Below are 13,122 nucleotides of genomic sequence, written 5' to 3'. Positions count from 1 at the left end.
CACATTCTGAGTTACTAGGTCTACCACTGCAGGCACTTCAGGATGGAAAATAGGGTGAACTTCGCGCATTGGGTGCGCTCCAGAAAAATGAGCCCCTCCTGCTGATGGCAATTCATCTCTATATTCCAGCAAATTCCGCAGATTCTGTAACACATCCTTCATTCTAGTATTAGCCCTATAGGCTCTGTCCTTAATGTCATAAAGAACCCGGGGCGCCGTTCCACCATAACCCTGCTCCCACAACGCTATCAGCGTCGTTGACATATGCCACAAAGCATGCTGCTGCATCAGAGGCTCATAATCCTTCACTGTGGACCAGATGTCTTCCTGTACATAAATAGGATTCCTAGCCCACTGACAAGCCTGATTAGCCACTATCGTTTTTTCATCAAACCCAACAATAGAGCGTATAAGCAATTTACGTACTTGGGTAAGTAACCCACTTTCGGCACCTCGAGTCGGGGTCGTCAACTCACCTTGGGGGGTAGCGCTAGCAGAAACAGTGGGAAGTGCAGAAGAGATCACAGAGGGGGCAGGTGGGCTCGCCGCAAAGAAAGAAACCAAGGGCGCGGTCACGGAAGAGGTGACAGAAGACAATGCTTGTTTAACATCTCTCAACAAAGTAGGGGCCGAAACAGAGGAAGTGGGGGCGCCGAGCAAGGGCGGAGCAACCGTTTGTGGAACTGAAACCACCGCAGGGGAAGCAGAACCTGTCAACACGGGGTACAATGATTGCGGAGCATACTGGGGAGGGGGCCGAACATTCAAAATGTCCTCCATCTCATCTTGCTCTTCCTCTCTCACTACATAGCTTTTATCCATCTGTAACCTATGGAGTCTGTCTGCGCGCTCAATCTGTATCTCGTTCTCTTTCTTAGTATGCTCTCTCGCCTTTTGTGCCATCGTCTGCGCTTCTCTTTTCTGAGCCACCTTCTCCTCTCTCATCTGTTGTTCCCTTACTTCTTTCTGCCATATCCTCAAGGAATCGAACATACTCTGGCGACTACGCTTAGCAAATAATCTGTCCTGCAAATAATCTAGTTTTGCCACGTTGAAAGAACCAGTCAACAGCCATTGCAAATCTACGTTACCCTTAGTGTACTTGTGCCACAAAGTATTGAACACAATTGGAGTCAATCCATGCTTAACATACATCTCAAAATTAGGTGAGCCCTCCGCTGGGGCGGGTTGGCTCTCAGCCAATCTAGTGTCCGAGGCGCCGCAGCAGCACCCGAGGTACCGTAGCTTACTGAAACGCGGCATCTACACCCACTCAATCACACACCAACACAAAATGCACACTCACCCTCTCACCAACACCCAGACCGCACAATCACTACTAAACACACACACATATATTCACGTTTCCTATGCGTCAAATACCTAAAAACACGTGTTACCAAAATGGGACAAGGCCCGTCGACCAAGTCCTGGGGAACCTGGACCCTACCGCAGAACGAACAGTACACTCACTGTTCCGAGATTAGGGAACACATCTGCCACCCGGGCGGCACTACAGATCGCTGCGCACTTTACCACGGGAGACCCTGGACCCGCTTCCAACGAACCACACACACTAGGGGTTCGGGTGAGTCCCAGAATCTGCCCGCAATGAGCTACGCCTCTACCGCAGTACCACCCAGTCGGATGACCACAAACAAACGTCCACCCAACCTCCGCCAAGTCTGTCAGAGCACCACTCGCACTCTGAGTTCCCCGAAGCACACTAGCCCCAGGAGCACACAGGCTCCTCCAACCACAAGAGACATGCCGGTCTCGGAGACACACCAGTCTCTTGGAGAGTCCCAGCTCCCTCAATCAACAGTCAGACCACTGACTTTCTATATGCAGTACCGACCTCTACCGTTCTCCACCGCCGGCTGCTGGGACCTACACGGTCAGCTCCAAAGTTCCGCCTTCCGGACCCTGGCGCAGGATCATGAACCGGGACCTCTCCCGATCAGCAGGGTGGGGCAGCGCTGCGAGAACGAAGCTCGGCATCAAATGGGTACCCGGACCCACCGTGCCGACCAGAGGGTCCCCGGCCTTCTGCTACCCACTTATGGGTGAGAAAGATCCTTATCGCGGGGTCCCTGTTCGGGCGCCATCTGATAAGCGTCGCTCAAATCCACCCGAGTGACTTACCGCATTCACCTATAATTACCAAGTAAGAAGTCAGCCGGACAGTGGAGAAGAATAAACAAAGTATGTTATTAGGCCACAAACTCCCATATGAGAGGGCCCTGTCCGACCTCACCCCTAAGAGTGCGCCGAGAGGACTGACTCATCTCATCACAGCAATACATTATAACATGGTACAGCAAAGTAAAACACGCCCATACTGGAAAATACTGGACCCCAGAGAGGGTGAACGGCCTCACACAAGAGGCATCTGCACCTGCAATAGCAACATTTGGTTATCTCTGCCCAAGGCCGCGGAGCCGGGCCTCAGCATCTCCAGCGCATGGGAACATTACTGATTAGGTTTTTGTTATTAGTTTCGGTCACAGTTAGCTAAGAAACGAAAACTGCAAGCTAAGCTAAGAAAACTGAATAACATCACACGCATAAATGAATAATGAGATGGAGAATAAAAAAACGTAAATGCATAAATGAATACATCATTAGTTAGACACATTATGCTAACTCATAAATGTAAATGTAAGTGGGCGGGGCATCGGAAAATGAAACCTATCAGCTAGCATCAGCATGAACAGTTGTGAAGAGAGAATGGTTGTTGAAGTAGAACAATGTGCAGGCCGGATATCATGATCCATTGTCGCTTTAGTGTAAAGTTCCTGTCAGATGTCGTTTATGGTCGTTGCTGGAGCTTCATGTTGATGGTTACTGTGGGCTTTTGAGGCTGTAGCACTAAGTGCAGATCTTGCGTTTCTAGGTGTTGCTGATGGTCGTTGTAGCGTGAAGAGTCGGGTTTGCTGGCGCTGCTTTGTGGTGGCAAGATTTTGTTACAAATGCCCTGTTCCCGTTCACATCTGCGGACAGCCCAAAACTTCTAGATTTCTCCTTTTCTTCTAAGAGTAGCTCAGTTGATGCCATATCAAGGGTCCACAACCAGAGAGACACCTCTTGAGGTTCAGTAACTCATTTCAGCAGAGGCCAGCAGGGCTCAGGCATGTCCGGTTGCAAGTCCAAGCAGGTCTAGTCCAGCATGTCAGTTGAGAAGTTGCAGTGAGGCCTCTGGAGCTTGTTGTGTCCCTGTAGGTCGGAACATGAGGCCAGTTAACTAGCTCTTGGAGTCTCTCTGGTAGCCTGGGATGAAGTGTGCAGGTCCAGTTTTCCTACGCAGACAGCAGGCCATGCCTCAAGTTCTTCAGCAGCAGGGCAGTCCTTCTTTTGTAGTATCCACCGGTCAAGGAATGTAATGAAGAGTGGGTCTGAGGGTCACATTTTCTACCATGTGCTCGCTTAGAAATGGGAGAAGCTTCTGGAGGTTTCCCAACAAAGATGTGTTTCAAATTGCATGCCTCCTTGTCCTGGTCACAGTCTGTTTGTAGTCACAATAGGCTTTGTCTGTGAGCTGAGGCGGTGTTTTTGAATTGCAAGTGTGATAGGTGACAACTCTGCCCCTTCCATCAAGTCAGGATGGCCCATCCTGCCAACACCCAGAACCACTATTGTGACACTCTCTGGGTGCAATTACACAAATGCCATCTACACCTAGTCATGTGACAGGCTGAAGCTACTAAATGGTTAGGACAAGAAAGGGACAACAAGTGTCATTTTCAAAATTGTAACTTAAAATCTGACTTTACCAATGCAGAGAGTTTTAAATTACATTTCCTCAGACACCAAATTTGACATTCCTACCTGCTTCCAAACAAAAGTCATCACTTAATAAATGAAATAAGATAACTTTATGTTATCCTGTGGAAAAGCTATGCCTCACAGTAGTAAAAAATGAATCTGTGAGTTTTTCACTACCAGGACATGTAAAACTTAAAATTACATGTTCAGATTTTTAAAATACACTGCACCCGCCCTATTGGCTGTTTAGGACCTAACCTAGGGGTGTATTAAATGTACCAAAAATGAAGGTTTCGGACTGGCATAAAGATTATTTGTGCCAGGTCAAAATGGCAGTTTAAAACTTCACACACAGGCTGCAATGGCAGTGCAGGCCTGAGACATCTTTAAAGGGCTACTTAAATGGGTGGCACAATAAGTGTTGAAGGTCCACAGGTAGAATTGTAATTTACAGGCTCGGGTATGTAGTACTACTATACTAGAGACTTACAAATAAATTAAATGTGCTGGTTGGGTGTACGCCAATCTCTCCATGTTTGAAGGAGAGAGCACCAGCAGTTTAGCACTGGGTAGCAATAGTAAAGTGCATAGAGTACTGAAAGCCAACAAAAAGGGTTTAAAAAAAAATGTAGCCTCACCTGCCCGCAGCGAAAACAATGAAAAATTAAATGATAATAAACCCTTGTTTGTTATCTTTTTATTTTTGCTCTCTGAGCCAAGGTTTGGGGGTGGGGTCAGGGCGGTGACGGGCTGGTGAAGGAGTGTTTTGCACTGCTATTCAGTGCGCATAATGGTATGACCAGCCGTCTCAGGCCGGCCAAACCGTCATGCTCACTGAGGCACTCTCCAACCCGAGCTGCGTTGCCGGGTTCTAGAGAGCATGCACAGGCTTCCAGTCTAACTGGGAGTGCAAATAATCAGTGCTCAGGTCAATACTGATGCTGGTTTCAGCAGCATGAAAGCAGTGTCAGGATTGGCTGCAGTGCACTATGGCTTCCTGTGCCTGCAGAAGAGAGGGGCTCGATGAGGCGAGGCAGGTACATTTTTTTTATTTTATGTTATGTCCATCCGTCTGACCTCACTTTTCCCCCATTCCGCCCCTTCATGCAATATGCACACCTGCCACTACTGCGTAGTCCCTCTGATCATAAGGTGACATAAAAGACATCCTGGTTGTTTTCAACGTCTTTTAAGCTGCATTTTTATTCTTGACGTTTTTGGATGCATTCTCAAAAGTTTCCCTTCACGTCATACGTATTGCTATGTATATGCTGCCCAACTACTTCTAAAATAATGCTGAAACTCATTACCACAATAAACAGAAGTAAATAAATGTCAACAATACTTAAGGTGCTTTTGTATATTCTCATGAAAAGTTCATCCACAGATGGAGAAATAATACAGTTACAACTTAAGGAGGACCCTGTAGTACAAAATAATGGTTCATTTATGGCATTTGTATATTATTTCTCTTTACCGTTCCATTGTTCTTCGTTGTCTTGGCCATTATTTAATAAACACATCTTTCTCCAGAGAGGAAACCACCACAAAATATTTAGGTATTAGTCCCTCATATTAAAAAAAGTTTAACAAAAGAACGTACATTTGCGCCAGGTTCTGCGTCCCCCCTTCTGCTCTTCTCCGTCTCTGACGGAAGCACAGCCAGGCCCACTGATTAATCACAATGCTGCAATGCAGTATTGTGATTGGTAGGCATCCAGGCTCTTCTGACCAATCACAACGCTGCAATGCAGTGTTGTGATTCATTTTGAGCGTCCTGGTTCGACGCTCAACCAGGGAATCGGGGCCTCAGCTGGTTCTCCATGCAGGCTGCAATACAGCAAGTCAGAGTTCACGAGTACAGGGGCAGCCTGGGCAGAGGCCCTTGGAGTCAGAAGCCAGAAAAGAGGCTCGGTGACAGAAATTCAGGGGCCTATTCAGCTAGAGCTGAAAAACGGAGAAGTACACTACAAAAAGACGTTGGCATAGCATACTTAGGAACGGACCATTCAATCCATTCAAGGTGGATCTGAAAGAGGACATGTTAACGTTGGACGCAAATGTATTTGCGTCTTCATTGCTGGTACAGGAGGGAAGTTACATGCACTTTAACTCGTACATGGAGACGGTGGGGTACGCGCTAGGGAACACATCTTGACCATAAAATTTATATTTCCTCACAAGGAGAACGGGGAAAATGTGCATGACTGATTTGGGCGGCCTGAAAGGGCCGACTAAACAGTCAATGCGCACTTAGGAGTGGGCAAACCACTCCTCCCCTGCCCAGCTCTGAGAGGAGAGCAGCCCCGCCCACCCGCCCGCCCACAAAGCAGCACAAGCATAAAATGATAATAACTTAAAGTTATTATCATTTTATGCTTCTTCATCTGACTGCTTAAAAGCAGTGGGCCGACACTGCTCCGCCATAGCAGAGGAGCCGCCACTGCATGTGGCCTCATCTCTTCTTCCTCAATGCCTACTGCAGTTCCCGGGCATTGAGTCAAAGGGCTGTGTGAAACATGGCAGTGGTCTCCAAGTCAGGCACAGTAAGATCAGGAAGCAAAGCCCCAGCTAAATAGCAGGGCCTCTGGTAAAGTGAAACACAGTTTAAGTATTATACTCAGTTTTGCTTTACCATACACTACTGACATACCTACGAAAGCTCTCGAATCGAATATTGGAGGTGCAGTACGCAGTACAGATGGAATGCTAGGGTATTTATTTACAACTGCGTCCAGTCGCAGGTAAGAGCATTTTTCTGATGCCTGCTTTCTGGTGGTTCTAGTCAAGTGTAATACTGAAAGGAAGAGAATAATGCTTAGACTTCATCATCTTCATTCCCTTCTGCTTCATCTCATTTCTCAAACAGTATGTACCAGGATGAGAGCGAAGGAGAGAAAAAATTCTTCTCTTTCATCGATGATAGAATAAGGTATATGTTGTACCTGGACTTTGTCTCTTTTCCCCGGGTTTGTATTTCCTTGTTGCTCTCTTGATGTCACTGTAAGATTACCTGGTGACATCATAGAATGTTGGGGGTTTTGCCTGAGCATACTGGCAGTTGGAGGCAGGCTGAGTGACAGGGAGGTCACTCCTGGTGGGGTCTCTTAATTACCATCTTAACATCTGGACCTGTAACCATCCTGAATAAAGCAACTTAAATATATTCATGACTCAAGAACTTCTTTTACCCACAACATTTTGGCGACTTTTGGACATCTTTAAAGAACCTACAGCGTGCAAAAGAAAATAAAGAAACAAGAATAAACTGATAAACAACTTACAACCTGCAAGGAAAAATAAAGAAAGGAATAAGGAACCTACAGCACACAGGAAAAGGATCCTACACAAAGAAATGGAACTGGAAATACAGAATGAACCTGTTGCTCTCTTGATGTCACTGTAAGATTACCTGGTGACATCATAGAATGTTGGGGGTTTTGCCTGAGCCTACTGGCAGTTGGAGGCAGGCTGAGTGACAGGGAGGTCACTCCTGGTGGGGTCTCTTAATTACCATCTTAACATCTGGACCTGTAACCATCCTGAATAAAGCAACTTAAATATATTCATGACTCAATAACTTATTTTACCCACAACAGTATCTTATTCAAGAGGCTGTGGTGACAGCAAAGAAGCAGTCCAGAGGGTGACAGAGGAAGACTCAGCCTCCTTTTCAGTTGAAAATGCTCACGACTGATGATGCCCTGTCACTATTTTGTGCTTTGCACAACACTTGTATTAATCTGCACGGCACATGCATAAATAGAAAGTGTGACTTTCACGTTAAATTGACTGTAGTTAGTGTTTTCCTCAGTTTAAATGATTCACGTTAACATAAAATTCTCTTTTGGCTGTTAGTGCTCTTTTTTTTCTCTCTCTCATTTCAGGGGTCATGTTGTAACTGCAAACTTTAATTTAAATATAGTCTCTTCTTTAAAGTTTCTGTGTACATTTTTATCTGTATAGATTTCACTACACCGGTGCTGAGAACTAGGATGTATCATCAGACGAAGAAATAGCTCTTAACGACCATGCAACAGAGAGATCCATTGTGACATTGCTGGGTAGGGGGCAGCTACCAAGATAGTCCGAGATGTTTGACCCTGACTGGTTTCCTCTCCATGGGAATCATGGGTAGTGTAGCACATTGTTGAGAAATGTGTTTTAATCGTGCATTGCTGAACTAGTTGTGCTTTCCATTCGCTTGAGAATAGATGCTCTTTTTTGCTCCTGCTCGAAGAGTTAGACTCCTGTGCAAACCTATTCTCACTTACCAAATTGAATCTTCATTTGATTCTGCCTTTTAGAGGATTTGCTTCCCGACACCTCCTGCCTGAATTCCCTCACAAAATCCTGATATTCTCTAGCTGAGCAAATTAGGGCACTTCCTTACATCGGAAGCTGAATTTGCCTGATTTGCTTTGTGAAATCTTTAAGAATGAGTGTCTTTTTATTAGCTATGTTGAATTGATTTAAATTAAAACCAATGGTTATACTCATCTATTGACTACAACATCACATTATTTTAGTTTGAAACTTTGATAATCTGCTAATAAACCTTCAAGGTTTTCAAATATACTACTCCGCCATCATTGTGGGCCTAATGTGCTTCATCGTACTCTATGCATTGTTGATTTGTTGAGCTAAGCCTCAGGCTGGTACTAAAGGTCCATCAACTCAAGTGCAGCTTGTACTTGAGTTTGCAACAAAAGATCTGAATGGTGAAAATCGGATCCGGCTGCATCGTGACAATGACATCACATGTTACAGAAAGGATTGAGCAGAGACTTGGGGCCATATGTATGAAGCAAATTCGCATTCGCAAAGGCCGAAATTCGCAGAATTTCGGCGTTTGCAAATGCGAATTAGGAAAATGATATGTATGAAGTAAATTCTGGTGCAAAATAAGGAATCGCACATTTTGCGATTCCTTAAATGCAATGTATGAAGCCAAAAAAAATTCCAAAATGCCCTTAAGGAATCACAAATTACCACCAACTTCTAGTTGGTGGTAAGTTGCGATTTCCTTTAAAAATGCACATTTCAGCATTTTTCAAAGTGCCATGTGATGCATGATGTGCGCCACTTGTGCACCCATGCATATTTCAGGGGTGCAACAGGATGTCCTTTGGACACCCCTGCACCCTTGAAATTATTCTCAATTTGCAATTTTCAAATTGCGAATCGCAAAATTGAGAATACCTCCCATTCATTCCTATGGGCCTCCTGGCCCATAGAAATGAATGGGAAAGTATTCCTTAATTGCGATTCGCAATTTGCTAATCGCAATTAAGGAATACTAAGAATTCGCCAAAAAAAAGCACATTTGTACATACATACCAATTTGCGATTCTGAAATAGCGATTTTTTAAAAATCGCTATTTCAGAATCGCAAATCGGTACCTTCGTACATGTGGCCCCTTGACCCAAGAGGCGGACCCTAGGAGCAAGCATGGGTTAAAGAAGGTGTTGTTCCAGGATTTGGCAACAGTGGTGTAACAAAACCTGTTGGCCCCCTCCCCTGGAAATTATACAATAGGGGGCCTACAAAGCAGTCTTCCCTGACCGATATTAAATTGCATAAAGTTCAAAAAGGCAAAGTCACTGAATTTTAATAATAAAGCTTAAAAAATAATTAGTCTTCCTAATTTCACGAACAAATTCAGAATTTGGAAACCTTCAAAATGCTACAGTGAGATCATTTCAAACAATGCTTTTGTCTCTGGAGCTATGTCCTGGAAATGATGGACTCTGATGACCCTTTATATATTGAAGAGGCAAGACACAAAAAACCCATAAAGGGTAGAACACTCCTGTTAAATGTTAATGTTGGCATACATCAGGAAAGTGTTTCCAATGTAGCAAAGAAAAAGCATATTTACCCAGATTTGGACATTGATACTATAGGAAAAAGGGTTCAGGCAATATGCTTTAGTTCTTTCAAAACATACATCAGGGGGAATACCACTGAAGAGCCCTTGGAGTCACTCTGGAAGTCCTGGGTTCAAGCAGAAAAGCAGGTCTCAAGTAGGAGGGCAGTCCTCTGATGAGTGCACAGGGTAGGCTTCAGGCAGTGGGGCAGTCCTCTTGGAGCAGCAGTGCAGTCCTCTGAAGTACACAACAGACCACAGACAGCAGTGAAGATCTCTTCCACAGGTAGAAAGGTGAACTAAAGCGTGGTTCTGAGAGTTCTATTTTTATACCTGGTACCCACTTTGAAGTCGAAGTAACCGCTGGACCCAACCCCCTCGCCATCAAAGTGTACAGAGTTTCCTGCCTCCCTGCCCCGGTCTCAGGATGTCTGGAGTCACAATAGCCTACTCTGAAGTTATTTGAGTGTGAGCTGAAGCAGGGTCTTTGAAGTGCAAGTAAGACTGTGCACAGCTCTGTTCCACTCGACCTGCCTTGAATGGCCCATCCTGCCAAAAGCCAGTCCCTCTAGTGTGTTGCTGTCTGAGAGGAATATACAGTGTCGAACAGCCAACTATACCTAGTCATGTGACCCAGGGAGAGGCTGTAGCCACCAAATAGTAAGGACAAGAAAATGGCAACTTCCTTAAAGTGGGATTTTCAGATTTGTGAAAATCTAACTTTACTGTTAAAGAGGATTTTAAATGACATTTCTTCAGACACCAAACATTATATTCCTACCAGCTCTCAAACAAAAACTATCACTTATTAAATGAAATATGGCAACCCAATGTTATTCTCTGGGCAAGCTAGGTCCCACAATTGTTAAAAAATTTGTGAGTGAGTTTTTCACTACCAGGACATGTAAAACTAAAACTTCCATGCCCTATGGGCTGTCTAGGGCCAGCCTTAGAGGTGACTTATGAGTAATAAATAGGGAGCATTGTCTAGACAAGGAGATTATCTTGCCTAATTAAATTGGCAGTTTAAACTGCACTCCAGGCTACAAATGGCAGGACGGGGCATGTTTAAGAGGGTACTTGTTGAAAAGTGGATTATTGGTAGGGGTAACTATGCACCTACCACTAGAAATAAGGCTTTCATCATGGTATAGGGTCCAGTAAAGTTCTCAGTAAATTAACCCCTTGTTCAACCCTTGGTAGCTGACAATGAGCAGTCAGGCCTAACTTAGGAGATAGGTGTGTAAAGCATTTAAAAATACCAATACATCTAATATGTAAGACACAACACACAATAAAAATACCGCGTCTATTTATATAAATAGGAAATATTTTATGAACAAATAGACACCAAAATGACAAAATTCCAATGTAGGGAACTGGAGATATGATTTTTTTTTAAATTAACCACTGTAGCGCCACTCTGGGATATCTGGTCACGCTTTCTGGGACAAAGTCAAAGTTTGAGGCAGATTCGATGGAGCCCAAGTTGGATAAACTAAGCAGGAGGCTAGGTCAAAATTTTACCTTCACACATAGGAATTTTTCTTAGCTTTTTCTTCCGTCATCGCTCAACCCCCCACAGCAGGCCAGCTTGAGTGGGGGTTTGCTGGTTTTATTTTCCGCGAGACCCTGTGCAATTCCTGAAAGTCTGGAGCTCCAAAGCTTTCAGTGGGATGAACTGATATCCTGGCAGGGTAGCGAGTGGAAGGAAGTCGGTATGACTCTTAAGGTTAGGTCGGTCACCTCATGGAGCTTTTTCACAAAAGTTGTCCAGACTTCAGGAGGTGCTTCCTGAAGGTCTCCTGGTAGGCCCAAAGTGTCTACAATAGCAATCCAAATGTCTGGAATCTCATTGATGGTCCTTGGGATGTCTGAACTGCAGTTCCCACATTGCACCTGGCCAAATCCTACAAAGGTCCACCGCATGCACTCCAGGATGAGGACTCTTGGTGGAGATGATGCAGGTGAGCTCTGTTAATCTGTACCTTGGAGGGAGTCCACTCCTTAATCCTTCTTGAAGCAAGGCACAGTCCCTCGGGCTGTAATACCAGATAGTGCAGCAGGTGCAGTCATTTAGAGTGCAGGCCTTTGGATACAGATCCAAATTCCATCAGGGCAAACTTGTTTTCTCTGTGTAGTTTCAAACAGCAGACCCGAGAGACTATGCAACTTTCAGATGTGTTTTCAATGTCATGTGGTGACAAGAAGGGATACTGGATGTCACCCAAAAGCATGACAACTTCCTTCAAAGTGTGCCATCTTCTTGTCCCAAAGCACTGCACTTTCAAAATCGAACATGGATGATTTCACTCCAGAAGATTAGGAGCAAGCGAAGTCAACCCACAATGTGGCTCATTTACATTAGCTCTCCTCTGCCCTGACCTTTGCAAATTCCTGTTTTAACCCTGCCACCTGGCTCCGGCCCAGGATTCAGGGGTAGGTATGTCTGGCATTCCTTCTTGATCTGCTCTCTCTTTGAGCTCAGTTTGATTTAACCAGTCCCCTCTGCAGTACCCATCCTCCCCAACTACATAAATATCTCCATCAGATAACCTCTGCTCAGGCCAGGCCACTTATCACCTAATCAAAGCTGCCTGGCTAAGCCTGTTAAGGCTCACCAATCCGCAGAGACCACTAGAAAGGTAGATTTTAGGTTACAGAAGAGAAAGTTCCATAACGTTTGTTCAGTATGAGTTATTATAAATTCAACAGTAGCAAGGTGTTAGATGTATCAATGCCAATATTTTAAGTCCCTGAACTGAACTATACATTCACTCCTTTCCTAGCAATATTTATAACTAAATAAAATCTTGAAATGTTAGCCTATAGAGCTAAGTATCTACAATGGGAAAAAATGGAATGGGCAGTTTTTTCCCTTACCAGGACATATAAAACATATTTTATAAAGCCCCTGCTTATAGTTACAGGACTCCCCATTCCTGGGTCACCCATGAAAGACCCTGGGGGTACCTAATATGTAAAAATAAGGTAGATTATCACTTTTAAACTTAACTACCCACACCACCAAAGTCGAGTTTGCACATCATTTTTCTTTAAAGACAGTCTGAAATGCCTGACTGCCTTTAAAATGACAGCAGGCACTCCGTAGTGCACAGATGCAAGTACAGGAAATCTGCTGGCCTCTAAATTTCCATGCCCTATTACATGCTAGGGACCTTTAGGTTGTTTAAACCCTTAGCCCTATTATATACTAGGGACATATAGGGTCTGTCATTGCCAAATGTGAGAACTTACTTTTAAAGACAGGCTGCAAGGCAGGATTGTCTTTAAAAGAAAAGCAGGCACACAGCAGCGCACACATGCAAGTGCAGGAAATATGCTGGGACAGTAAACCTCCATGCCCTATCATATGCCAGGAACTTATGGGTAGAATTCACCTCCTGGCCCAATTACCTATGTATAGGGTCTGTCATGGCCAATTGTAAGCGTACCCTATTACATGTACCTTTTTACACATAGCACT

The sequence above is a fragment of the Lissotriton vulgaris genome, chromosome 1_1 (genome assembly GCF_964263255.1).
Source record: "Lissotriton vulgaris chromosome 1_1, aLisVul1.2, whole genome shotgun sequence".
Taxonomy (NCBI): Eukaryota; Metazoa; Chordata; class Amphibia; order Caudata; family Salamandridae; genus Lissotriton; species Lissotriton vulgaris.
This window is presented reverse-complemented; position numbering follows the sequence as displayed.